The sequence below is a fragment of the Phascolarctos cinereus genome, unplaced genomic scaffold (genome assembly GCF_003287225.1).
Source record: "Phascolarctos cinereus isolate Bilbo 61053 unplaced genomic scaffold, phaCin_HiC Scaffold_4;HRSCAF=312, whole genome shotgun sequence".
NCBI lineage: Eukaryota > Metazoa > Chordata > Mammalia > Diprotodontia > Phascolarctidae > Phascolarctos > Phascolarctos cinereus.
This window is the reverse complement of record NW_027555847.1, coordinates 630,732,243-630,758,784: the sequence shown is the minus strand read 5'-3', so window position 1 is coordinate 630,758,784 and position 26,542 is coordinate 630,732,243. Positions and strand designations below refer to the sequence as shown.

General features: G+C 33.5%; 1 protein-coding gene across 5 annotated transcripts in view; it reads left to right on the top strand.

Annotated features, from left to right (window-relative positions):
- The window catches only part of CYRIB (CYFIP related Rac1 interactor B), a 188,804-nt gene that overhangs the window by 119,014 nt on the left and 43,248 nt on the right, over positions 1-26,542 (top strand). For 2 of the 5 annotated variants that reach the window (XM_078153730.1, XM_020997899.2), the window contains exons 2-3: positions 3,018-3,056; positions 23,071-23,219. The gene's annotated coding sequence lies outside the window, so the exon portion shown is untranslated. Of the gene's footprint in view, positions 1-3,017; positions 3,057-23,070; positions 23,220-26,542 lie in introns of those variants that run through there. The other 3 variants (XM_020997897.2, XM_078153732.1, XM_078153733.1) reach the window with 2 other exon arrangements.

Genomic DNA, 26,542 nt, shown 5'->3' with positions numbered 1-26,542 from the left:
GCAACATCTCTCATATTCCCAGTTCTCTCCTATGATACTTTCAGTACTTAGGTGCAGACCCTCATCACTTCATACCAGAACAATTGCAACAGCTTGCTTGTTGGTTGGCTCCCCACCCCAGTTCCTCTTCACGTGCTATCAAATTGATCTTTCTAAAGTGCAGATGTGACCATGTCATCCCCCCCTATTCAGTAGGCTCCAGTAGCTTCTTTTTCTATTTTATCCTCTCGTTTGGTTTTTAAAACCCTTTTTATAACCCGGCCCCTTCTTATCTTTCCTGTCTTCTTATGCTTTACTAACCTCCATGTAATCTGCAATTGATGCTGACCGCTTTGCTGTTCCTTACACAAGAAATTCCATAATTCCTAGAATGCTTTATCATGTTATCTTGACATCAGGAAGAAGTCTTTCCTGGTCCTGCTTAATGCTAGTGTCTTCCCTTTTAGAATTTATCGTGTGTGTGTGTGTGTGTGTGTGTGTGTGTGTGTGTGTGTGTGTGTGTGTGTATCATGTTTGTACCCAGTCATCAGCATGTTTTCTCCACTATTAGAATGTGAGATCACTGAGGGCAGGAACCAGGTTTTTGCCTTTTATTGTATCACCAGCGTCTAAACACGGTACCTGACACATGGTAGGTGCTTAATAATTTGTTTGTTGAATTGAATGGATTTGAATCTTCACAAAGTGTACCCATTGTTGCTCGTTCTGTCTTCAGGAATCAAGCAGGACAAGTCTTAATTTCTCCTTTTAGGTCCTTTTAGCTTTAAATCTGTGATCCTGTGAGCCACATGTCAACTTTTCAGTTATTTGAAGGTAGCCATGATGTTTTCATGTGGTACCCCAAACTGAATACAGTATTCCAAATGTGAACTAAATGGAGTAGAGAATAGTGGCACTCTCATCTCTCTTCTTGCGGACTATAGTTTTATTAAGCCTAAGATGATATATGTGCTTTGCACCTAAATGTAAAGCACATATATCATCTCTCCTCTCCACCACCCCTTTCCCCATTATCCACTGTATAAAGAGCACAGTGACAAATAATTTTAAATAAAAAAGTTCTTGCCCTCGAGGAGTTTATAGTTTAATTAGGGTAATAAAACGCAGATACTTCTAATTAAAAATTTTACAAGTGCACAGTGTTCTGTGATCATGTAGAATGGTGGCTGGAGGGAGGTAGAAATGTCAGTGGTGAAAAATAGGTTATGCAGATTAACTGATTTTAGTTTTTTTCTACTGTGATGTGTTCTTATGCATAATTACTCCTTGGCAGGGCAGATTCCTAGCTAATGCATAGAAAGCGTGGTAAGTCATAATGCACCTAATATTCAGTACTACTACTATTTCAACTATGCCTAATCTACATTTATATTGTTTTTATGGGAAAATGCTTTGCTGAATACCACCTAAAGATGCCAGGAATAGTTGCTCTCACCTTAGCAATAGGTTTCCCCCCAGCAGTGAGGCGTTAATCTTATTGAGATGTAGGGTGTGTACTGGAAACTTGTTATCTACATCTGCCTAAGAGAAAGCAGCTTTTAGAAGTTGATCAAACTCCAGGTATTTTCAATTAGGGGGAAACTACCATGAATTTGTTGTGGGGTTCTCATTTTTTGTGTATACTGTTTGAAAGTTGAGTCTTTATAAATTGGAGATCTGTGTCCAAACATTTCAGCATTGTATATTGTTGAATTTGTGTTTTATAATACAGTACTGTGTCATGAAATAATCCTATAGTGTAAAGAACTTTGACAATATGTAATTGAATTGAATTTAAAATTTAAAAGCTGAAATAAGCATCATACTCTTGAGAGTGATAAGTTGAATGATTGACATTGAGTTGCCTGATGAGAACAGTGTGAGAAATTATTTGTAAAAATGTTAACTCCTTGAACTAGTGGGTTGTATAGTAAAAATAAATTAGAATAAGCAAATCAGTTTCTTGGCTGTGGGCTTACCCTCTTTTGATACACCTTTTTTTTTGCCAGTATTCATGAGTTGCTCTGTGCAAAGAAATTTTATCATCTGGTAGCTATTCTTTTGGTACTTAACCTTTACAAACTTAGCTAGGTAGGCTGATGCTTAAATAAAAGACACGTTCTGCTGCTAAGCATTTATTCAAAGACTTTCAGCTTGATTGGACCTACCAGAGCTTTGAGAACCCAGAGTTACTTGTGGCACAGTGAGGGATAAGTTGCATTAATAGCATTAGAGTAAGAAAAGTAATTTCATAGAGTGTATATAGATATAACATTTTAAAATATAGTTGAGCTTTTATTAAAGTGATACTGCTATAGCTTCTAATTGAGATGTTAGGTTAAGCTTCTTATGAAACCTTTACTGATAACATTTTAAGACTTAAAATGGTATAAACATGCAGTTAAATTTTAGTATTTAACACACATTTCTTTAAATTTGGCTTCTCGAACCAAATCAGATACTTCCCCATCATGAAATGTCCAAATTTTTGACAAAGTGCTTTTCTTATGACTTTTTTTTTTAAACTATGGAAGCTTGTTTGATCATTTCAAATATTTGGGTGGCAATATGAGAGATGCAAACTTTGTATTGAAACTTAGAAGAATATCAGATGTTTTAAGACTTTTCAAACATACCTTCAAGAACATTGGGCCTGATGGTTTCATAATAAATAATGTATTCAATTTAACTTTTCTCATCTTGTTTCCATTTGGTGTCTGAACCACTAGGTTATCCTATAGAAGTATATTGAAACAGTGTGGTATGATAGCTGTTATTTGTTCATTTTTATATAATTGAGCTGGGGCTTGTCTTTAACTGTCCTATCCTACAAAGTATCTGTCTATAATGAACAATAATCAAATAATTGTGTTGAATGTTACAAAATGAGTAACTTAAAATTTGGTACAAGATGTATATATATAATTTATAAGGCATAATTAGCTTTATTTTTTAAAGTTGTCTTTTTCCAAAGTTTGTATAGAAGCAGAGTAATATTTCAGAATTTTCCTTTTCTTTTCTTTTTTTTAAAACAACAGATAGAGGGACAAGAACAGAAACACCAGCACTGGCTATAGGTAAGTAAAGCTTTGTGGGTATATTATTATTATTCAAATGTACATCAAAATTTAAGATTATTACCTAATTATAGTTTAAAGGAAAATTTCCACTCTTAACTGATTTGGAACTCACTAAAAAAATGTTACTTATGGAGAACCAGCTTTTTTGAATTTGTGGCTTAAAGTAGAAAATATAGTAATGAAACTAAATTTATCACTATTTTTTTTTATCCTGCTTTCTTTAGAAGTGGGAGGGAAGCATGTTTTTCTGGGTAACTGTATTAATTTCAACACCCTTTTTTTTTTTGTTTGGGCAATGGGGGTTAAGTGACTTGCCCAGGGTCACACAGCTAGTAAGTGTTATGTGTCTGAGGCCAAACTTGAACTCAGGTCCTTCTGAATTCAGGGCCAGTGCTCTATCTACTGTGCTACCTAGCTGCCCCTCAACACCCTTTTAGCTGTAAATGATAACAGTTGCTAAAAGAAACTCAAGTTTTGTACTTTTTAAAGTTCTGCTTTTCCTGTTGGAGAGCTGATATATAATGTATATGTGTATGTGTACATACATATGCGCGCGCGCGCACACACACACACACACACACACACACACACACACAATTAATTGAAAGACCGGATAACTTTTGTCTTGATTAAAATTTAACCTGATGGTGGTTTTGGATCTGTGTTTACTTATTTCTCGATTTAAAAAAACTCATTGCTCTGTAGATATGTTTCAAATTCATTCATTTAACCAAAAGCCTAGACTCTATTTTGAATCTTTTTCTTATCTCTAGTCCTCATTTTCTTTTTTTCTTTTTTCCTTTTTTTTTTTGGTGAGGCAGTCGGTGTTAAGTGACTTGCCCAGAGTCACACAGCTAGTGAGTGTTACGTTTCTGAGGTCACATTTCAACTCAAGACCTTCTGACTCCAGAGCTGGTGCTCTATCCACTGTGCCACCTAGCTGCCCCCCTTTTTAAAAAAATTTTTTTTTTGGACTAGTCCTCATTTTCACATCTTATACCAGGGATGTTAAAGTTTTAAAACCCCCTACTAGTCAATTCATTATGGCAAGTGTGGCAGCTATTTAGCTGTTGTTTAAAAAAATTTAATCACCTTATTTGTGCCATGTATCAGCCCGACGTCAACTGATTTCCATTACTAATTTACTGATATTTATTCACACAAGTATCTCTTCAGTCTGCTATGAAATCATGCATTGTATATTTAATATTTTATTTAATAATTTGGTGAGAAGTTTCTTTTTTTTTTTCCATTCTTTTATACCTTTTTCTCCAGTATGTAATTTTTAAAATTATGGGTATTGTTTGTACTTTACCCTTAATGGCCTGAATTATTATTCTGAAGAAGTATTAGTTAATAGCCATAACAGTTAATTGACTTTATGTTCTAAATAATTGTCTAGTATAAATCTTTAAAGCCTTTCCCTACATTTTTCATCCTTTATTGAAATTTTGATCTCAGAGCAGCAGTGGTAACAAAGACGAATTTCCTCAGTTACATTAATATGAAAATAATAAACTGTGTTCACTGTAGTAGATCTTGAACAGAAGAATTATAATGCCTACCCAAATATGTTGCACTTGAGATTTGTACTTGTTGTACAAGACCTTTGTTAGTTGGTCAGTATACAGAAGGTTCTTTAAAAGAGTGGTCTAGTCTCATCAGTGTGGGCACTTTTCTACAATACAGATTGCAGCTCATCCAAATGTTAGTAGAAGGTTTCCTAACTTCTGTGGCCACAAATTTTTCCTTTGTTGACTAATACTGTGATGAAGAGCCTCTCCAGTCTTAGCTAAGTTGGTTCTCAGATGGCAAGACTACATACTTGAAATCTTTCTATCTTGATAGAATGTCACCGACGCTATCTTGGTGTATATTCTTCAGGAAAAGCTCCTAGGTAGTCTTGTATAATGGAAAGAAACCTACCTATCTAAATTAATAATAGTCAGGAGACCTCTTTTCTCAGCTTTAATAGTAATTAACTTCATAACTTTGGATGGGCCACTTATCCTCTTTGAGTTTCATTTGTAAAATAAGGGTGTTCAATACAGTGATCTCTAATGGTCCCCTTTAGCTCTAAAGTTTTATGATTCTAGTTAAGCATAATTAATCTTTTGTTATTGGGATTCTAACATAGAAAAGTCAGTTTTATATAGCCTGTAACAATTGTATGGGATGACATCAAGTCTTCTTTGATAGTGACCTTATAAAATATTTTTGTTTTCAAAAAGCTTTAATTTGAGAATTTATTAATTGCAGTCACCTTGTCAGAGAAATTCTTGATATTGTAGTACTTCCTGATACAAATGAATTAGACTAGAATTGTATAACAGTTCCATTGTATTTAATCTGTTAATCATTCAAGATGGAGCTTATATTATCCACACTTTATTTTATTTTATTTTGGTTAGGCAGTGGTTAAGTAACTTGCCCAGGGTCACACAGCTAGCAGGTGTCAAGCGTCTGGGGCTGGATTTGAACTCAGGTCCTCCTGACCCTAGGGCCGGTGCTCTATCCCCTGTACCACCTAGCTGCCCCCATTATCTACACTTTAGATACTCTAAATAAATTTCCAGTAGAATTCTCAGAAGTTCTTGATACCATCTTCCTCAAAGACACAAGCAAGAGTTTTTACTCATTGACAAATATTTATTGGGAATCTATTGTGGGCATGGCACTGTGTCACAAGTATTGTGGTGGATATAAAGAATACTGAGTGTCCCAGTAGGTTGGTGATATTGTTGGGGAGATAAAGAGTAGACATATTTAAGTTAAAGTTCTGTGTGGGAATATACACATTTGAATAGGCTTCTTAAATCTCTAGTAGAGATCTCCCAGGTTTGGGCAATATAAAGTAGGAAAGCAACTCTTAAATCTCATTTTCTCATTCTTCCTTGGAATTTATTTCAAGACTGTTAAAAAAAAATACACTATTTTAAAAAAAAGTTTAGCTCATTTTACCCAGCAGGAAAGTAGTAGGGAAAGGGGTTAAGAGAAAGGAGTGAGAGAATGGAAATAAGAGGGAGGGTAGATTAAGAGAAACTGTGGTCAGAAGCAAAGCAGATTGTTAGAGAGAGCAGGGGGACAGGGTAAAAGAGAGAAGGATAAGTAGGAGAAGATAGGATGGAGGGAGATACACAGTTAGCAATCATAACTGTGAATGTGAATGGGATGAACTTGCCCATAAAACGGAAGTGGATAGCAAAATAGATTAGAAACCAGAATCCAGCAGTATGTTGTTTACAAGAAATATACTTGAAATAGAAATCTATGTATAGAGTTAAAATAGGGGGCTGGAGCAGAATCCATTTTGGTTCAGTTTAAAGGAAAAAAGTTGAGGGTGGCAGTCATGATCTCAGACAAAGCAAATGCAGAATTATATATAAAGAAATAAACAGTGAAACTACATTTTGCTAAAAGATACCTTGGACAATAAATTAATATTAGTAGTGAGCATATATGCACCAAATAGCATTGTGGCATTTAAATAGGTTTGAGAGAAATAATTTCTGGGTAATGTAATCACTTTGTTAACATGTTTATTATTACACCAAAGACTCCTCATGGTGGTGGGCTCACAGTTTATATGCCCTTCGAAGAGTAGGTGTTCCTGAAGAGTGGTAATAAAAACTGATTGGTTAACAATTAATGAGAGAATGAATATTACAATGAGAGGGTGGACTATAATTACAGTGAGGGTCTTGGGGTATGTGACTTGGATCACCCAAATCTTAGTCATAGAGACTTAGCAATTTCCATATCACCTGACAAAAGGGAGGATCCATATTTTCCCAGACCTGTCTGAGCAAACACAATGAACAGGAATGTACCCATTAGCCTAAACTTAGAATTTCTTTTACTGTCTGATTAGATCTTGGCTTGGGTATATCTTTGGGAGAGATTTCCCACACTGGTTAATTTGTGGATGGAGGAGTAGATTAGCAGAAAGACCATGGTACTAATACAATAATTAGTTATTAATAAATAATCATTTCTCACACATAGCATCTAAATTCTTAAGCGAAAAGTTAGTTGAGGTATAGGAAGAAATAGATAATAAAGCTATCATATTGAGGGACTTCAATTTATCCCTCTCAGAACTAGATAAATCTAACCATAAAGTAAATAAGCAAATAAATTAATCATTTGAATAGAATTTTTAAAAAAGTTAGATATGATAGGCCTCTGGAGAATATTGAATGGAAATAGAATGGAGTATAGGTTTTCTTCAGCTCTGCATGGCACCATCAGAACCTTACAACCAGATGCAAAAAAGCAGAAATATTAAATGCATCTTTTCCTGACCACAATGCAATAAAATTACATTCAATAAAGGGCCTTGAAGCATAGATTAAAATTTAATTGGAAACTGAATAACAATTCTAAAGAATGTGTAAGTGAAAGAACAAATAAATCATACAAACAATAAATAATTTCATTAAAGATAATGATAGCAGTGAGGCTATATACCAAAATTTGTGGGATACAGCCAAAATAGTACTTAGGAGAAACTTATTGACTCTAAAAATTTCATCAAGAAACGAGAGAGAGAACAACAAATTGGGCATACAACTAAAAAAAAATAAGAAAGCCAAAAAAACCAAACAAACCGCAATTAAACACTAAATTAGAAATCCTGAAAATCAAGGGAGACATTAACAGCATTGAAAGTTAAAAACAAACACACATTGAACTAATAAAAGTAGGACCTGGTTTTTTGAAAAGCAAAACAGAGCAGCCCAATAAAATAAACTGTTGAGTAATTTTATTTTTAAAAAGGAAAGAAAACCAAATTGTCAGTATCAAAAATGAAAAAGATGAATTTATAGCTAGTGAAGAGGAAATAAAAGGAATTGTTAGGAACTATTTCTTCCAACTCTATGTCAATAAGACCGACAATCTAAATGAATAGGTGATACTTAAATATAAATTGCCCAGATTAACGGAACAGGAAATGGGATGCTTAACTCTGCCTTAGAAAAAGATATTGAATAAGACATAAATAAACTACCTAAGGGGAGAAAAAAAACTCAGGACCAGATGGATTTACAAACACATTCCACTAAACATTTACAAGAGAAATTAATTCCAGTACTACATAAACTGTTTGAAAATATAGGTAAAGGAATCCTACCAAAAGTCCTCCTATGGCATAAATGTGGCTTTGTTATTAAACCAGGGAAAGTAAAAACAGAGAGGGAAAACTAGACCAATTTCCATATGGAATATTGAGATAAAAATTATAAATAAAACAGTAGCAGGGAGTTTACAACCGTATATCATAAAGATCATATACAGTGAACAAGCTGGATTTATACTAGGAGTGAAGGACTGAATCGATATTAGGAAAACTATATACATAGTTGACCACATCAGTCACAAAAACAACAAAAATTATATGATTATTTCAATAGATGGAGAAAAATCTTTTGACAAAATAATCACCCATTCCTTTTAAAAACGCAGGAATCAGTGGAGCTTTCCTTAAAATGATAAGTAGTATCTACCTAAAATCAAGAGCCAGCATCATCTGTAATGGGATAAGCTAGAAGCCTTTTTAGGAAGTCATGGGTGAAGCAAGAATATGTATTATCACCATTATTATTCATTATTGTTCCAGAAATGCTAACTATAACCATAAGAAAAGAAAAAGAAATTGAAGGAATAAGCATAGGCAGTGGGGAAACAATACTCTCATTTTTGCATTTGCTATGATAGTCTACTTAGAGAATGCTAGAAAGTCAGCTAAAAAACTTATTGAAATAATGAACAATTTCAGCAGTGTTGTGGTATATAAAATAAATCCTTGCAAACCATCAGCATTTCTATATATTGCTAAAAAACCCCAACCTAACAGGAAGAGATAGAATGAGAAATTCCATTTAAAATAACTACTAATAGTGTAAAATACTTGGGAATCTATCTGCCAAGACGTACACAGGATCCATATGAACACAATTACTAAATAATCTTCACACAAAGACATCTAAACAATTGGAGATATTATTCACCAATGTGTAGGCCAATCCATTATGATAAAAATGACACTACTACCAAAATTAATTTACTCAGTATGATATCAATCAAACTACCAAAGGATTATTTTATAGAGCTAGAAAAATCATAACAAAATTCATCTGGAAGAACCAAAGATCAAGAATATCAAGGGAATCAATGGGAAAAAAAATGAGAAGATAGGAGGCCTAGCATCAGCCAGATCTTAAACTAAACTACAAATCTGTAAACATGAAAATTATTTGGTACTGTGTTAGAAATAAAAAGGTTGTGATCACTGGAACATATTAGGTGCACAATATACCAAAGCAAATGAGCATATATTCACCTACTATTTGATAAACCCAGTGATTCCAGTTATTAGAGCAAGAACTCACTATTCGACAAAAACTTGGGAAAATTGGAAATTAGTCTGGTTAGAAAGTAGGCACAGATCAACATCTCACACCATATCTTAAGATAAAGCTCAAACATTATTTAGGCATAAAGGGGGACTGATTAAGCAGATTGGTGAATTATGGAAGAAATTACCTATCAGATCTCTGGAAAGAGGAGGAGTTAATGACAAAATCAGAGTTTGAGATGTTCATGAAGTGGATAATTTTAGTTACATAAAAAGTTTTTGCACAAACAAAGCCAGTACAGCTAGAATGAGAAGAAAAGCAGTAAAACTGAGGGGGGAAAGTCTTTGTAGTAAGTTTATGATAAAATCCTCATTTCTAAGATATGTAGGGAACCGAGTCAAATTCACAAGAAGTAGAGCCATTTCCTACTTGATATGAATAGGCAGTTTTCAGAGGAAATCATGGCTATCAATAGTAATATGAAAAAATACTTTAAATCACTAATAATTAGCGAAATCCAAATTAAAACAACTCTGAGCTATGACCTCACAGCCATCAGATTGGCTAAAATGATAGAAAAGGGAGATGACAAATGCTGGAGGGGATGTACAAAAACAGGTGCACTAATGTACTATTGGAGCTGTTAACTAGTGTAGCCATTCTGGAACTGTGCCCCCATGACCAATCACAGTTCCAAAGGACTCATGATGAAACATGCTGTCCATATCCAGATAGAGAAATGATAGACTCAGAGCACAGATTGAAACATTTGTTTTGCATGGCTACATTTTTGTATTGGGTTTTATTTTTCTTGACTTCTGAATGGGTGGGAGAGAATTTGGAACTGAAGATAAGATTTTAAAAAAGAAAAATAGAAAAAAAGTCCAGGTATCTAAAATACTCATTTGGGTAGTGTTAACCACTTCCTCAAGCCATTCTGTCTTTACATGGTCAGTATGTTAATGAATGGCCTCTTTTGGATTTAATTTAATATTATATGACTTTCTTGTTAACAAATGAAGCAAAAACTTTTAACTGCATACATACCTAAGGAGATATGTAAAATCATTGTTGTAACCTGCTTGATAATGTAAAATCTATAGGATTTGACTATAATGGGCAATTTTGAGATTTCTTTCTAGGAAATGATAAAGATTGTTTTTGCTTTGTCCTGATATTATTTAGTGCTTGTTAAGTACCTTTAATCACGAAGCATTGGACACTTGTTGAGAAACTCAGAAGGACTATTTTTTCTCAAGCTAACATTTCCTCCTTGCTAATGTTCCTAACCAGATTAAAGGCAATTTGTCTCTACAACCGCATACCTCTCTTCACCACCTCCTCCAAAATAGGATTTTATTCTTTAATTAGAAACAAATGAGTAGTACTTACAAGTTTAGGTTTTTTTGCCCCAGTCTATTTCTTATCAGTTTCAAATACTTTTAGGTTAAGACTTATCCCTTTGTATGCTATTTCATAATATAAAAATGAGTTGTCAGTCCCAAATTTCACTTTGATATATCCTGCAAAGAGTTCCGTTTTAGTCTTTTATGCTTTTTTAGTTATTCTGCATTATGAGACATATATTTTTAAGACCCTTATAATAAATCTTCTTGGGTACCCATATTCTAAACTCAGTCTTCTTTCAAAGTAAAGATCTTTAGAGAAACTTTGCCAGCAAACAAACCAAAGGAGGCAACATTCTAAAATAAAATTGAACCTAAGTATAGTGCCCTTTTATGTATGATTAAATATACTTAACATAACTTTGGACATTTGAATTTTTATACTTTATATAAATTTTCTTGTTTGTACTAGTTTTTAAGTTTTGTATTCTCTTTTTCTGGAACACTAGTTACTTAATACATCAAGTAATGTCGTAGATCCATCTCAGAGAGACTGAATTTATTAAATAAGAAATGTTAGAACCTGCAGAGACTAGGCAAACCTTCCTTTTGATTTTGTTCCTAAAAATTAGAGATACTGTTAGATATAGACCACTACTTTCGGAATATTGTTAGAACAAACTCCAAAAAAAAAATAGTAGTGGTTGGCTCATATCTTTTCCTTTTTTCTAATTTTCATTTAATATTTCTTGAAGTTGTGTTACCCCCTTGTTACTTTGTGCACTGTCAGCAGTTGGAGGGTAAGCTAGGAAATTTTAAAGGTTGGCGTCACTATATAATGATAGGGTAGAGGGAGGAGAGTAATAGGTTAAGTTGTTCAGCTCTGGGTTGGAGACTTGATATTTTAATGTTACTAGTTTTTAGTCCATTTCATTATTAAATTTTAAGATTGTTTACTAGTTTTAAGGGCAGCTAAGTGGCACAGTGATTACAGTGGCAGGCCTGAAGTCAGGAAGACTCATCTTTCTGAGTTCAAATGTCGCCTCAGACACTTACTAGCTGTGTGACCCTGGGCAAGTCACCCTGTTTGCCTTAGTTTCCTCATCTATAAAATGAGCTGGGGAAGGAAGTGGCAGACCACTCCAGCATCTTTGCTAAGAAAACCCCAAAAGGGGTCATGAAAAATCAGACACAACTGAAAACACCTAAACAACAACAATAACACTTGATTATAAACTTCTTGAAAGCAGGGACCATCTCTTGTTTGTGCTTCCATCTTTTCCCACAGCTTAACATAGTATTTTGTACATAATAGATGCTGGAAAAACATATAATGAACATAAGGGGTTTTTTTTTCCCATTTCCAGTCATGCCCTAGAGCTACTACGAAAATAAATTTCCTTCTGTCATTGTGCCTGTCTTCTGCATCCTCCCCTTAAGTGATTTTTGCTAATGATATGATGACTATCTCTTTTTTACACCTCATTTTGTAGTGATTTTCTATATAAGACGTGTATGTAGTCAAAAATCACCTGTATTATCTTATCATAGGATTGTCAGTACAGTAGTATCCCAAATAGTTGTTCTTTTGTGCCTGTAAACATGCTTTATTCTTCCCTCTTTTCCCTTCCATTTCCTTGCCTCTGTCTCTTACCCTCCTCCCTCTGTCAAAACCAAAGCAAGTTTGCAAAACATTTTGAAGTTGATGAAGGACATTTAACATTGTATATTTGCTTTATCCAGAGTACACACTAATCTGTCTAAATGAGCTGGTATTTATAAATGCTTATTTTATTCAGGAACTTGGTATTAGCAAAACATTAGTATAGGCCTTTGGCCAGGATGTGAACATAGCTTTTTGTACAGAAGTTGGTGTTCTAATGTCTGATTATAAGCCTAGAGACTTGGGTTCTGGTCCTTTCGGTGCTATTAATTCTTCAGACCTTCGTTGTCTTTTCTGTTTTCCTCATTTGTAAAATGTGGGAGTTGAACTAGGCAGTCTAAAACCTTACTTCCAGTTTTAAGCATCTGCAATTCTGTTATATTTAAAATTTATAGCAAGAAGATGTTTTCACATTTGTGATAATTAAATACAAAAATAGTTACCACTTCCACATCAGGACTTTGTCCATTGCAGTTTTGATATATTGTGGGTCAGTTAAAAAATTAAATGGGAATTTTTTGGAAGTTTTGCAGAAGATGCAGATGACATGTGAAAGCCATCAGACAACATAAAGCCTATGATGAAATACTTAATCCATATTTTACAATAAGATACTGTAAATATGCCTTAAAAGAAAATGAAAAAAATTCAGACTTCTCTGGTAGGAAGGGAGGGCCCAAAATTTTTACGTGGATTTTCCAGATCATGAGACTGCTGTGCCTCTAACCCCAATGATGTAGAAGGGATAGCTGTATATTTTGAGATTTTTCTCTTCAGATTTGCGACTTAAGAAGTATGGGTTTTCTATAAATGCAAATAGACCCTTATATGTCTTAGTTTAGATGAGTTTTCCTGAGCTGCTGTACTTCCTTTCTTCCTTCATCCCCCCTCAAAAAAAAGTTATAATTCATCATCCTAGCTTGATCCTTGAGTGACATACATTCATACATACCTATGTTTGTGCATATATGAACATGTATACATATGTATGTGCATATGTGTATTCTAGCATTGAACCTATATTATAAGCCTTTCCACATTGATAACCTGCTACAATTTGTGCTTATATAAACTTGAAGAATTTGTGGTAATTTCTGTACCATGAAGAGGATTCATCGTTTGGTCTTCATTGAAGGATTTTGGGATTAAAAATGATAAAATTAACCATTTAAAACTGTTGGTACATACATTTACTTTGCATTTTGCAGAAAATAAAAATCGGAGGTAGATGAATAGTTTCATTATCAGAGTACTTTTTCAAAATAACATTCAAAAATGAACTGACCTTTTTAAAGAGAATTTATGTGGTGATTTCCTTTTTATGGTTTTTTTTTAAGCGTGTGTCACAACAGTTGTGTTTAAAAGCACAAAATCTCTGAATGTTGATGTTATTTTCTGCTAAAACATGTTTCTTAGTGGATTTATAGGATCTTTTTTTGAGAGATTCATAAACCAGATACTCTTATGAAAATGATCATTTTTATCTGTCTTTAAGATAAAATACTAAGGCTCACAAAATTTTACTCATCTGAACTTTTATACTACCTCATTCACTCAGTGTATATAAATCAGCTTATAGTATAAGTGAAAAGTTACAGTGTTGAAGCAGTACTTTGTAAATTTTGTGGGTCATTTAAGACTTTTTTTTTTATACTTCATATTTACAGTTGTTTAGAACTGTGTGGGTGGGTTAATGACTAATTTTCCTAAGAGCTTTATTATTATGTCTGGGGTAAAGAAGTCAGACTAGTGATTTTGTAGGTTGAAAGAGCATTAGATTTTAAGTGAGGACATTTGGGTTTGGGTGTTAGATCTACAGTCTGTGTAACCATGGGCAAGTTGCTTTATTTTCTTGGACTCATCTTCCTTACCACTTTATGAATACGGTTGTATTAGACTTATTTCAAAGGTCTCTTTTGACAATGTGGTGAAGCCTGTGGACCCCTCCTCAGAGTAATGGTTTTAAATGAATAAAATAAAATTCATAGGATTAAAAAGTAAGCCAGTTATGTTGAAATAGTTATTAAAATGTAAAAAAAAAAACCGGTTCATGGACCCTAGTGTTAGAGTTATTACAGGTTCATTTTTATAGGTAGATTAGTTTAAGATTAATTTCAGTTGTATTTGCTTTAAGCCTATATGTTTTGAGTTTTCCTTCTCTAAAATTATTTTTAAAATAGACCATTTTAAGTGTGATGTAAATCTCTTAAGACTAGAGAAAGACTGAGTTTTCATGTCACTGCTGTCACATTGTCTACACTGAGGAATACTTTTTTATATATAAATTTATTTTTAGTTTTCAGCATTCACTTCCACAAGCTTTTGAGTTTTAAAATTTTCTCCCCTTCCCTTCCCACCTCTCTCCTCAACACAGTGTGCAGTCTGATATAGTCTTTATATATACATTCCTGTTAAACATATTTTCACATTAGTCATGTTCCGAAGAAGAATTAGAACCAATAGGAGGAACCATAAGAAAGAAGAAACAAAACAAAACAAGAAAGAAAAAAAAGAGCAAATAGTATGCTTCGATCTGCATTCAAACTCCATAGTTCTGTCTCTGGATATGGATAGCATTTTCTATCATGAGACTTTTGGAGATATCTTAGATCCTTGTGTTGCTGAGAAATGCTAAGTCTTTCAAAGTTAGTCAGTACACAGTGTGGCTGTTACTGTGTACAGCGTTCTCCCAGTTCTGCTTACTTCACGCAGCCTCAGTCCATATAAGTCTTTCCAGGTTTTTCTAAAGTCTACCTGCTCATCATTTCTTATAGCACAATAGTATTCCATTACATTTATATACCATAACTTGTTTATCCATTCCCCAAATGATGGGCAGCCCCTCAGTTTCCAATTCTTTGCCACCACAAAAAGCTGCTATAAATATTTTTGTACATGTGGGTCCTTTTCCCATTTTTATGATCTCTTTGAGGTACAGCCCTAGGAGTGGTATGCCCTTTGGGCATAGTTCCAAATTGCTCTCCAAAATGGTTGATGAGGAATATTTTGAACAAAATAAGGATTGTTGTATGAGGATTTAACAACGTGGACCGTCTGACAGTTTGTATTGCTCATTTGGCCAGTCAACAAGCATTTATTAAACTGTGTGTCAGGGCGTACTAAGTGCTAGGGACACAAAGAAAAGCAAAAACCTCATCTCTGCTCACAGCCTAATGAGGACGACAACATGCAGAAAAGGAATATAAGATACAGAGTATCTCAGCAGGAAGGCACTAATTAGCAAAGGGAATCTCTGGTGGGAGAGGGAAAGGAAGAAATCGAACCAGGAAAGGCCTCCTGTAGAAGGGGGGGATTCAAGCTGAGTTGTTAAGGAAGCCAAGCAGCAGAAGTGAGGAATAAGAACATTCTACGCACGGAGTGCAGACTGGGGAGTTAGAGTGTCGGTCTTAGGTGTTTAGGCACCAACTAGTAGTTTAGTGATTATATCTTTAGAACATCCTAATTTCCATTTCATGTCTTAAATATTACTACGACCTGAATGTAAGGAAAGCCGCACCATGTACTTGTCAAAACAATTCTAATGTTGTACTATGTAAATAGCTTATACAACTTTAAGCCCTCAAACTAAGAATGACAATTAATAGTATTTAGGCTATTAATTTCATATTATGTTTATAAAATAGTTTCTATTTTCTGTGAGCAGTTAATGTCAGCAGATGCCAATTTTCTAGTCAGAGCTATTCATTAGTACATATAAGCACTTGGAAAGTAAGTTTTCCAGATGATTTTGAGCAACCTGTACTAGTGAATTTAAAATTTTTGAAGTGATATGTTCTAGAAATCTAACAACAGCATTAGGCTATAGAGCACCTGGTTTCAAACACTGGCTTTTTCAGTTGCTGCTTCTGAGACCTTGGATAGGTCAATTCAACTGATATTTTAATACTTTCTGTAATAACTGTTTAGATTTATATGCTTTACATACTTATACTTTAAGATTTGCTAAGTGTTTTGCTTTAAAATAACACTAGGCTATAGATGGTACACATACAAATATCCTCATTTTATAGATGAAGAAGCTGAAGTTAAGGTTTAACTAACACTTACTGTACTCACTCTAGTTTTTTATCTTCCACCATAGTCCTCTATACTACTTAGGAATGCTGATAATATGAAATGTACTATTTCTGCTTTCAAGAACCTTATGAAGACACAGGTGTTTTATATAACACACAGCTGTGTATTTATATGTTATCTATGCTTGATAACACTATGATAGTAAATGATCTGTGTGTAAGATAAAATGATATGAGACAGTGAGGTGATCTCTAAGCCCTCTTTTAGCACTAATATTCGTTGATTTTAATTGATAATATGTCAAATTGAGTGGTCCAGAAAATAGAAATCAATCGGTCAATCAATAAGAATTTAATTAAGCACAGGGGAATTGGGAAGATATAAAACTAAAACAAAATAATTTCTAACTTCGAAGAGTTTAGGTTCTAATAGGGCAGATTTTCTGTACGCATAGAAGTATTTGCAAAGCATGTACAAAGCAACCTTGGTCTGAAAGGCAGTTTGGATGGAACCTTTTATAGTGGGTGGCACTTGAGCTGGTTTGCAAAGGAATCCAGGGAATTCCAAGAGGCAGAGGTGTGAAGGAAGATTATTCTAGGAATGTGGAAGATGAGTATGAAGACACAGTGAAAGGTATGGAGTGTCTTGTGTGAGAGCAGCAGCAAGTAGAAATTCAGAAAGAGACTGGAGAAAGCCTTCATAGTGTAATGAGGCCTTTAAATGGTCTTGAACGCTAGCTAGGAATTGAGTAAGAGAAGAGCAGGGATTTTGAAATAGGTATGGGGACGGAGAATTTGATACAGGGAAGTACAGTATATGCAAGGGAAATCCTAGAGTAGAGTGAGAGCTCTGGGACACACAACTGAATAGGTAAAATAGAACTGGATAATGGAATATATGGCCTTAAGAGTCATCCAAGCTTCAGAAAGACTCTTTGAAGTTCGTAAAAGATTCTTTTATACTATAAGTACTGGGAAACACAGAAGCAATATTTAAGGAAAATTAATTTGCTGGTAATGTGTAGGATGCTTTTAAGAAGGAAGAACTTAGAGGCAAGTTAAGCACTTTGGAGGACATTATAGTAATTCAAGTTGATGGTACTTAGCGCCTGAATTAGAGTATTTTTAGTAGAAATAGGAAGGGACAAATAGCTAATGCATTTGGAAGAGAGAATTTGAAGTAGTTCATTATTTTTTTTTTAATTATGAATGAGATAAACATCAAACTGATTCATGAACATTTCAGTATGCAAAGAATAAAGGATCGTATATGAAATTGAACTTAATTATATAGTTTTAAAAATAACATTATATTTAACAAGATAGTTTTTTAAAAAATTGATCTGCTTCTTTTTGTCCCTGTCTGAACTTTTTTTTTTCTGTTATGTGAATTTTAAAAATATTTCATTGATCCTCTTTCCTTTTGTTTTGCTTTTTTCTTTTGGTATTCTTTTTGCTGCTTACCCCCTCACTGTCTATATTTACTTCTCCAAATAGAAGCCCTCCCTTCTAACAAAGCAAAGCATATTTACACATTAGCCAGGTCTAAAGAGATTTTTCTCCTTCACCCGTAGTACATTACTTCTCTGCCAAGAGGTGGTTTCTTACAGTCTTCTGAAGTTATGATTGGTTATTACATTGATCAAAAGTTTTAAGTCCTTCAAAATTGTCTTCTTTTGCATTATTGTAGTCATTGTGTGAATTGGTTTTTTGGTTACATTCGTTTAACTCTAGATTTTTAAAAATTGATCCCTTTGTGTTCAGTTTATCATTTCTTATGATATAATAATATTTTATCACATTTACATCACAAATTGCTCAGCCATTCCTTACCTGATGGTCACTTTGTTTTTAATTCTTTGCCACAAGAAAAATGCTGCTATAAATGTTTTACATATTTGGATTCTTTCCCTCCATCTTTGACTTTTTTGGGACTAGCATATTGACTTTTGGGGGTATGATTTTAAACTGTTTTCCAGAGTGGTTGTACATTGGTACACCGTTGGTATGGTGTTCCCATAGCCCCTCCAGCAATCGCTTTTCCATTTTTGTCATATTTGCCAACCTGACAGGTGTGAGGTGTAGAACCTCAGAATTTTTATTGGCATTCTCTTAGTGATTTGGAACATTTTTTACATCCTTTGATTATTTATGTTTTGAAGAATAACTATTGTTTATATCTTGCATATCAGATCTTTATTAAGAGAGATTTGCTGCAATGATTTTTTCCCCAGGTACCTTGTTTATTTTCTCATTCTAACTACCTTGATGGTGTTTTTGTCAAAACTTTTCAGTGTTATTTTTAATCAAAATGTGTATTTCATCTTTTATTATTATTATCTCAATCACTTATTTAATGAAGAATTATCCTCCTATCTATATTTGTGAGAATTCTATCCCTACTTTCCATTTCAAACTTATTGTGGTAAATGCTATGAGATGTTGATCTAAACCTAATTTCTACCAGACAGCATTTAGTTTTCCTACCATTTTAAATTTAATTTTAAAAGAAATAACCTGGCATTAAAAGATGCCGTCCAGTTTTCATTGAAATTTCAAAACCATGCCCTCTTCCATTTTTTCTCTTGAATAAAATAATTAATGAGTTAGAGATATTGCTTATTTTGAATCTGTATTGTAAAATTTGAAAGGGGGTGAACGGGGAGGGTTATTGGAAGATAATGAGTTTACACTTAATGAGTTTATGCTTTCTTTATGGTATCTAATTTGAAAGTAGGAGAAGATGGTTATAGATGCAGTGTCATCTTGGGCAAACCAGGTCTCATGAGTACAAGTAGGTGGAAGTAATGTGAGAGAAAGAGATACAGAATAAAGAGTATTAAGTTCATTATGAAGTGGAAATTATAGAGATCACTGTGGAAAGAGTGTACAGAGTTGGAATAGGACACAGGAACTGCAGGGTTGAAAAGGTTGGGGATGAGAGAAAAAGTGAGGTTAAAAGGTAGTAGTATAGCAGATGATTAGAATGCTCACAGTCTCTGTGCCTTTGCCTCAGGATCTTTGAGAGGAATTGACAGGGCAAAAGAGGTGCTATTTCTTAGTTAAAATAACATTAATACTTAGGTTTCCTGAAAGAACTTGGACACAGTGTATATCAAGTTAATTTTAAGCTGTACTTATAAGTATATATTTTTCTTTAGTTAAATTATTGTTGGTTCTTATAAATCAAACTACTGTGATAGATAGATAAACATATCTAAAATCTGTCATTTGTGGGTGAGGGCCACGAGCTTATAACTAAACCTTGCCTTCCACTTATTTATTCCTAAACAATTATTTTTGCTTATGGTTTAATGAGTGTATTATGTTTTGGACTTGGTGTTAGAAAGATGTGGGCTACACATTTATTAATTATGTGATTGTGGACAATCCAGTTAACTTTTCAGAGTCCCAGTTTTCTCATCTGTAAAATAATAATAGTATTTGTAATACCTACCTCAGGGGGTAGTTATGAAGCTCCTCTATTATATTAAAGTCTTCTATTTCATTTCTCAGTTTTGATGGGTAAGTTATCCTTGGCTATAGCGCAAATCCTCTGAACATCCTATGTCAAGTTCTCCCCTCCTTTGTGGCTGCTAAATTGTGGGTGATCCCGACTGTAGTTCCTTAAAACTTGAATTTCTTTCTGGCTAGCTTGTGGAATTTTTCCTTTGATGGAAGCTCTGGATTATGGCTATGATGTTCCTGGCAGTTTTCATTTTGGGTTTCTTTTGGGAGGTGACCAGTGGATTCTTTCTGTTTCTACTTTGCCATCTTGGTTCTAAGAGACCTGGGCAGTTTTCTAAAATTTCTTGAAACTTAATGTCTAGGTACTTTTTTTGGGTCATGACATTCACAGAGTTCAATGATTCTTAATTTTTCACTCCATAGTTTATTTTCCTATTCACTTGTTTGTGCTGTAAAATGCCTAAGATTTTCTTGGTTTTTTTTTTCTTCTTCAGCTTTTTGACTTTAATAACTTCTTGATTGCTTTCTGTTTGGTCCACCCTAATTTTGAGGGTCTTTATTGCTTGGGCAAGATTTTGTACTTCTTATATCAAGCTGTTAATTCCCTTTCCAATTTTTTCTTCCATAGGTCTCATTTCTTTTTCATTTTTTCCTCAGTCACTCTAATTTCCATCTAGTCCAAACTCTTCCTTCTACAAATGGAGGAATTGAAGTGCAGAAATAAATGTTTTTTCTTTGATGTCATTTAGCTTATAAAGCTAGGACTCCAAATCTTTCCTGGTATTCTTTTTATTATATTAAGCTGCCCAGCTCAGAGCTGCTAAAATAACAAAAGCTAAAAGACCTCTAGGAAATATTATAACCCATGTTTATAAAATGGGCATTATTTGTAATAAGACAAATTAATTAATTCATTTACCAAGTATACCTTTATTAAATAATATTAGAACAACAGTAGCAACAACAAAACAACCAGGATAGATGATAATATGGTTAGGTGTATTTAGAATTGTTTGAATGGCTTTGCTCAAAGAGTAATTTTTAATCACTTTAAAGACTGACTGTGAATGTTTAGCCAGGAGATGAAAAGACTTGATGAGCAGAGGAGATGATAGTATAGCTGCTTTCAAATATTGATTAGCTGGATTAGGATCAATATATAAAAGCTAGAGACAGGAACATATTAACTTGACTGAGGAAAAACTTCATAACAATTTCGGCTGTCTTTTGAAGTCTTGAGTTCTCTATCTCTGGAGGTCTTTTGAGCAGAGACTAGATGACTTCTTGTTAGGGATTTTGTGGAAAGGATATCTACTACAGGAATGGGTTTGAATAATTAGTTTACTTCTGAGGGATCTTACATCTCTGTTCTATGATTCCATTAAGAGGGAGCAGTATTTGTGGTCTCCTCCTTCTCTTCCTTGTAGTACCCTCATTCTCTTCCTCCTGTCTTCCTCCTCTTTCTCTAGGAACAAATTTCTTTCAGAGCATCTTGGGACAATCATCTCAATAGGCCGAAGAAATATTTTCTCTGGTACATTTTGCCTTTCGTGGTGGAAACATATTTGGGTGTCCTGCATTTGGTTTAGAGACTATAATTCATATTTAATGTGCAACTAACATTTATTAAAACAAAATGATTTAACTTTAGAAATTATAAGTAGAATGCAAGCTTCTTGAGGACAGGAATTATTTACTTTTGGTTTTTATATCCCCATTGTTTAGGATGCACTATTCCCATAGTGGGTGTTTAAATATTTGAATTTATTCACCCAGTTATAGATTTCTTGAAAAAGGGGTGTGCGTGTGTGTGTGTGTGTGTGTATAGGTGGTGTGTAATTCAGCATGACACACACTTTGGGGTACATCTTAGGTTTGCTGTACACATTTTAATCATTCTGTCAAAATCCTTGTTTAAATAGCTTTTATTTTGACAGTCTTTAAGAAACTTTGAATTAAAATATTTACAGCTACATTTACATCATATTCCCTATAGCTTATTTTTATTATATAAACAAATTATTTATCACATATCATTGTGGTTCCATGTGTGAAAAATGTAATATTAGATAACTATCTAAAATTACTGCAGAAAGATTTTCTGAGCAAAAATGATAATAAATTTCTCTAAAGAAAATAGCATTTACATGTCTATAAGATTCAAACTGTATGGTCATAGAAGAAAAATGCCTAACTGGCTTGATTTGAACATATTTAGTTCAAAGATTGAGACACTAATTAGTTTTTGTTTGTTTTTTAAAGTCTGGAAGTACTTTTGCAGTACCTGCTTGTAGCTTCTTTAAAGCAAGGACAGTATTCTTTTTGTCTTTGTATTTCCTCAGCACTTAGCAGTATCTGGCACTTAATAGTAGGTGCTTTATAAATTCTTTTTTGATTGATTGCGCATACTCTTAGCTCTTCACTTGTCTCCCTTACATTCTCTCCAGATGACAGAAATTTCCTTTATGCTAATCTTTAGGCTCTACACTTAGTGCTATTGTGACTTTGGATTGTTCAGTTTGATTTACTGATTGCTAATCTTGCTTTTGTATTACCCTAAGCTGTTTCCATTTATCTTTAAAAATGGTCTAAAATTACGGAACAAAATACTTTTCATTAACTTAAAAAAATATGTATCTGCACTCTGGTACTTGAGGAAGAAAAGTGAGGATTCAATAATAAATTTACCATTGCAAAATAAATCAGGAATTGCATGTCAAGAGTATATACATTTCTTAATAGCTTATGTTACACCATTACCTGTGCCAACAGAACTTACTTTCTAACCTGTGTAACATTCTAGACTAAAAATTCCCAAGATTAAAATTTTGTGCAATAAAATAGAGCCTTCTTTATTGATTTTGTTAGCTTGAAATTTCAGAAGGGTGGGCTTTATTTAAAATAAGAAATTTTAGTTGTGCTATTGTGGTATTTACACTACAGCTAGTAATACTTCAAATAATTTAGCCCTTTATAAAGGTCAGATCAAATCTACATTATAATTTGAATAACAGTAGATTTCATTTCAGTCTGTAGTAAATATTGAATGGACTGAGTTGGGTCTGTAATACAAGTTTTGTTAAATTTTTGTTTTAGTATATTAATACAAAACACATGAAAATAATTTCCTCCTTTTAGCTGCTAAGACCTGAGTTCGGGGTTGTTTCCCCTGCAAGATCTGATGACTTCAACATCCAACACAGTCCTGAGAGTCCAGATTGCTGTTCTCTTTTAGGTGTTAGTGATTTTATCAAGAAACAAAGAATATTGAACTCTGGAATATGCAGGTAAAATGCTTTTCCATTCACATTTTATCACATGCTACTTCATTTTGGGTAGTAATAATAATAATAATAATGATGATGATGATGATGATGATAATAGGCTGGCACCATGGTGCATAACACTTGTAAAGTTCATTTTTCTGAAAATTGTTGCTGTTGTTTAAACTTGGCTAGTCACAGGAGATGATTGTTAGTCCAGGTGACCCCTTTTGATTTTGCACACAAAGGAGTTACTAAAGTGTCCTATAATGACATCGTTATTGTAGGATAGCAATAAAAATGGTAGCCAGCCAACATGTGATGTTTTAATGCCACATAGTCTTAGAGTAGCTAAGAATATAAGCCCCATATTTTAACTGTATTTTTATTTACTTTCTTTAGTAAGTTTTTTTTGAAGGAGACAAGTCTTCTGTTTTTAGAGTACCCATAAAGTAAGTAAGTTATTGTTGATACAAGGTAGTATACTCAATTAAATGCCACATAATAAAGCTGGTACAGTTTGTTTTGTATACTGACATCACTTCCCAAAAGAGAGGTTAATGTGTGTTAAATAGATTTGGAGAAATTCTTCACTTCTAGGCTGCCAGAGTTAGAACTTGATTGTAACAGTTTGAGGCCCATATTATTTTAAAGGCAATGTTCCTTGTACAATAAAGCTAATTTAGACTCGAAAATGTTGATAATATAGACAGTTTATACTATTTTTTAGTTTTTGTATCTCACACCCCCCACACACACCCCCACCCTCCATGTTTGCATCTTCCTAAACATTAGAGTAACCTGGTTTTAAAAATATTCATTTGTTCTCTATTTTTCATTTATATTATGGTCCTGAGTTATTTATAATGGATTCATAAATAGAAGATTTACCTAAGAATGTAGAACTTATTGAATTAAGGTTTCCTTCAGTGTTTTGATTGACTGTATATAAATATTTTGCTTTATAGCACTTAAAGCTGAAAGAGACTTAAGGTATAAAATTCAGCTCCTATCTTTTTTCTTAGTATATTTTCTTTGAGAGGCAGCACCAGCCAGAGTCAAAAAGACCAGTGTTGAAGGTTCTGCCACTGACACAATTGCCTGATTTTATGTCCTTGGGAAAGATATTTAACCTCCCAGTGACGTAGGCAATTCTCTAAGACTACAAGTCACAGAGGAATATGTTGGTTAAAGGCTCACCACCAGGATCTCCCTAAATCTGAATGAAATTATAGGTCCAGTAAAACAAAAAAAAGTTTGCTCACATTTAATGTTAACAAATCGCAAATAACCAGAGGGGAGAAAAGCTTTGATTTACTTCGTATGTCAGATGTGAAATATGAAGTGGCAATTTTGATCTTAAAAGTTATTAATAATAATAGCTGGCTTTTTATAGTGCCTACTGTGAACCAGTGTGCTAAGAGCTTTACAAATATTATCTCATTTTGTCCTCACAACAGCCCTGGGAGGTAGGTGCTATTGTTATTCTCATTTAACAGTTGAAGAAACTGTGGCAAACTGGTGACTTGTTCAAGGTCACAGAGCTAATAAGCGTTTGAGATAGGATTTGAATACAAGTCATCTGAATTCTGTGCCCAGCATGTTATTTTCTGCTACCTACAAATGTTTATGCTATTCCAGAAATATGTATTAAGTGCCATATTATTGAGCAATTTAATTTCTCTGTACTTCAGTTTGCTCACTTTATAATGAGGTTAGACTTAAATGATCTTATCTCTGTAGTAAGCTCTGATCTCTAAAAAAATTTTTTTACTGTTTCATTTCAATTGGATAAAAATATAGTAATTAGCATTTATATAAATGCTTTAAGGTTTTCAAAGCACTTTACAAATATTATCTCATTTGATCCTCACAACAGTCCTGGGAAATAGATGCTAATATACCCCCATTTTACATATGAGGAAACGGAGGCAGATAGAGGTTAAATGACTTCCCCAGGGTCACAAAGCTGGTAAATATCTGAGGCTGGGTTTAAACTTGCTTATTCCTGACTCCAGGTCTTGTACCTCCTAACTTCTTCTGTGATTTAAATTTAGATTATGAAATTTATTCTTTTATATAGAAATTAAAAATGTTATTGAGGTATTATTTGGTACAGGAAAAATTTCTCCTTGAAAAAAATTAGACAACTGTTAGAATTCTTTTTGTTTTGTTTTAAATTTTATTGAAGTCTGTTAACCTTCCTTGACTTCCTTATGTCGTTAGTTTTTGGTATAAATTTTTGTTTGTTGACCACTTAGTTTGGTTAATTGGGATTTTTTTTATACATGCTGATATGTTAATGCAGGACAATTGGAGATTGACATCATTTGATCTGTGTTCCATTTATATAATAAAAGTTTTCTAAATTTTAAACTTTTTTTTGAAAAATAGCTTTTTCCTTTGAAGAGTTTAGTTTATAGGTCAGTTGTAGAAAGGACAACTTAGTTTATATAATCAATGTAGAATTATTAAATATTTTTGAAAGTTTTTTTTAGTTTTTAAAATCTAGTTTGGAAATACATTTTAAATAACATGTTATGATGTCTAATGTTAGAATATATTCTTAAAACATTGAATATTGATTTTGTTATAATTTTTTCTTTCTTTTCTTTCAAGACAAAGAATTTTAGAAGATAGAAAATTCAGATAACTTTCTGAAGCTATAAACAACAAATTTTAGTAACAGGAAATAGAGAAGGAAGTGAGAAATATGGTTTCTTTGACTAATAGGTCAGTGTGAAGTTGTTGGCATTGTAAATAAATATTACAGTGCCTTCTCACCAACACTCTACAGTTTTGATGTTGATTTTGACTTGGCTCTAAATAGTCAAAGGTCTGAATCTACATAGATAGCTGATTTTGATAAGACTTTTAACATCAACAACTAATCATTTTCTTTTGATTAAGATATAGTCAGTTTAATTTTTATGATACTTTTTGATGTTGACCATATTCAGACCCTTTCAATTCTCTTGGAAGAAGCATTCATGACATAAAAGTATTTTGTTTTATGAATAGTCTCATAAAGGCCTTTAGCCTCTTTAATTTCTTTTTTTTTTCTTTTGGCTAGGCAATGGGGTTAAGTGACTTGCCCAGGGTCACACAGGTAGTATGTGTTATGTGTCTGAGGCCGGATTTGAACTCAGGTCCTTCTGAATCCAGGGCTGGTGCTCTATCCACTGCACCATGTAGCTGCCCCTCTTTAATTTCTTAGACTGGAACTATATCTTTGCAATACTTTTAATGATCCTATTCTGTTTCCTGGCATAAAAGCCTATCTTTTTAGATATAAGTATTATCCTGGTGATTCCGTATTATTATGAATTTTGGAATGCCATTTTGGA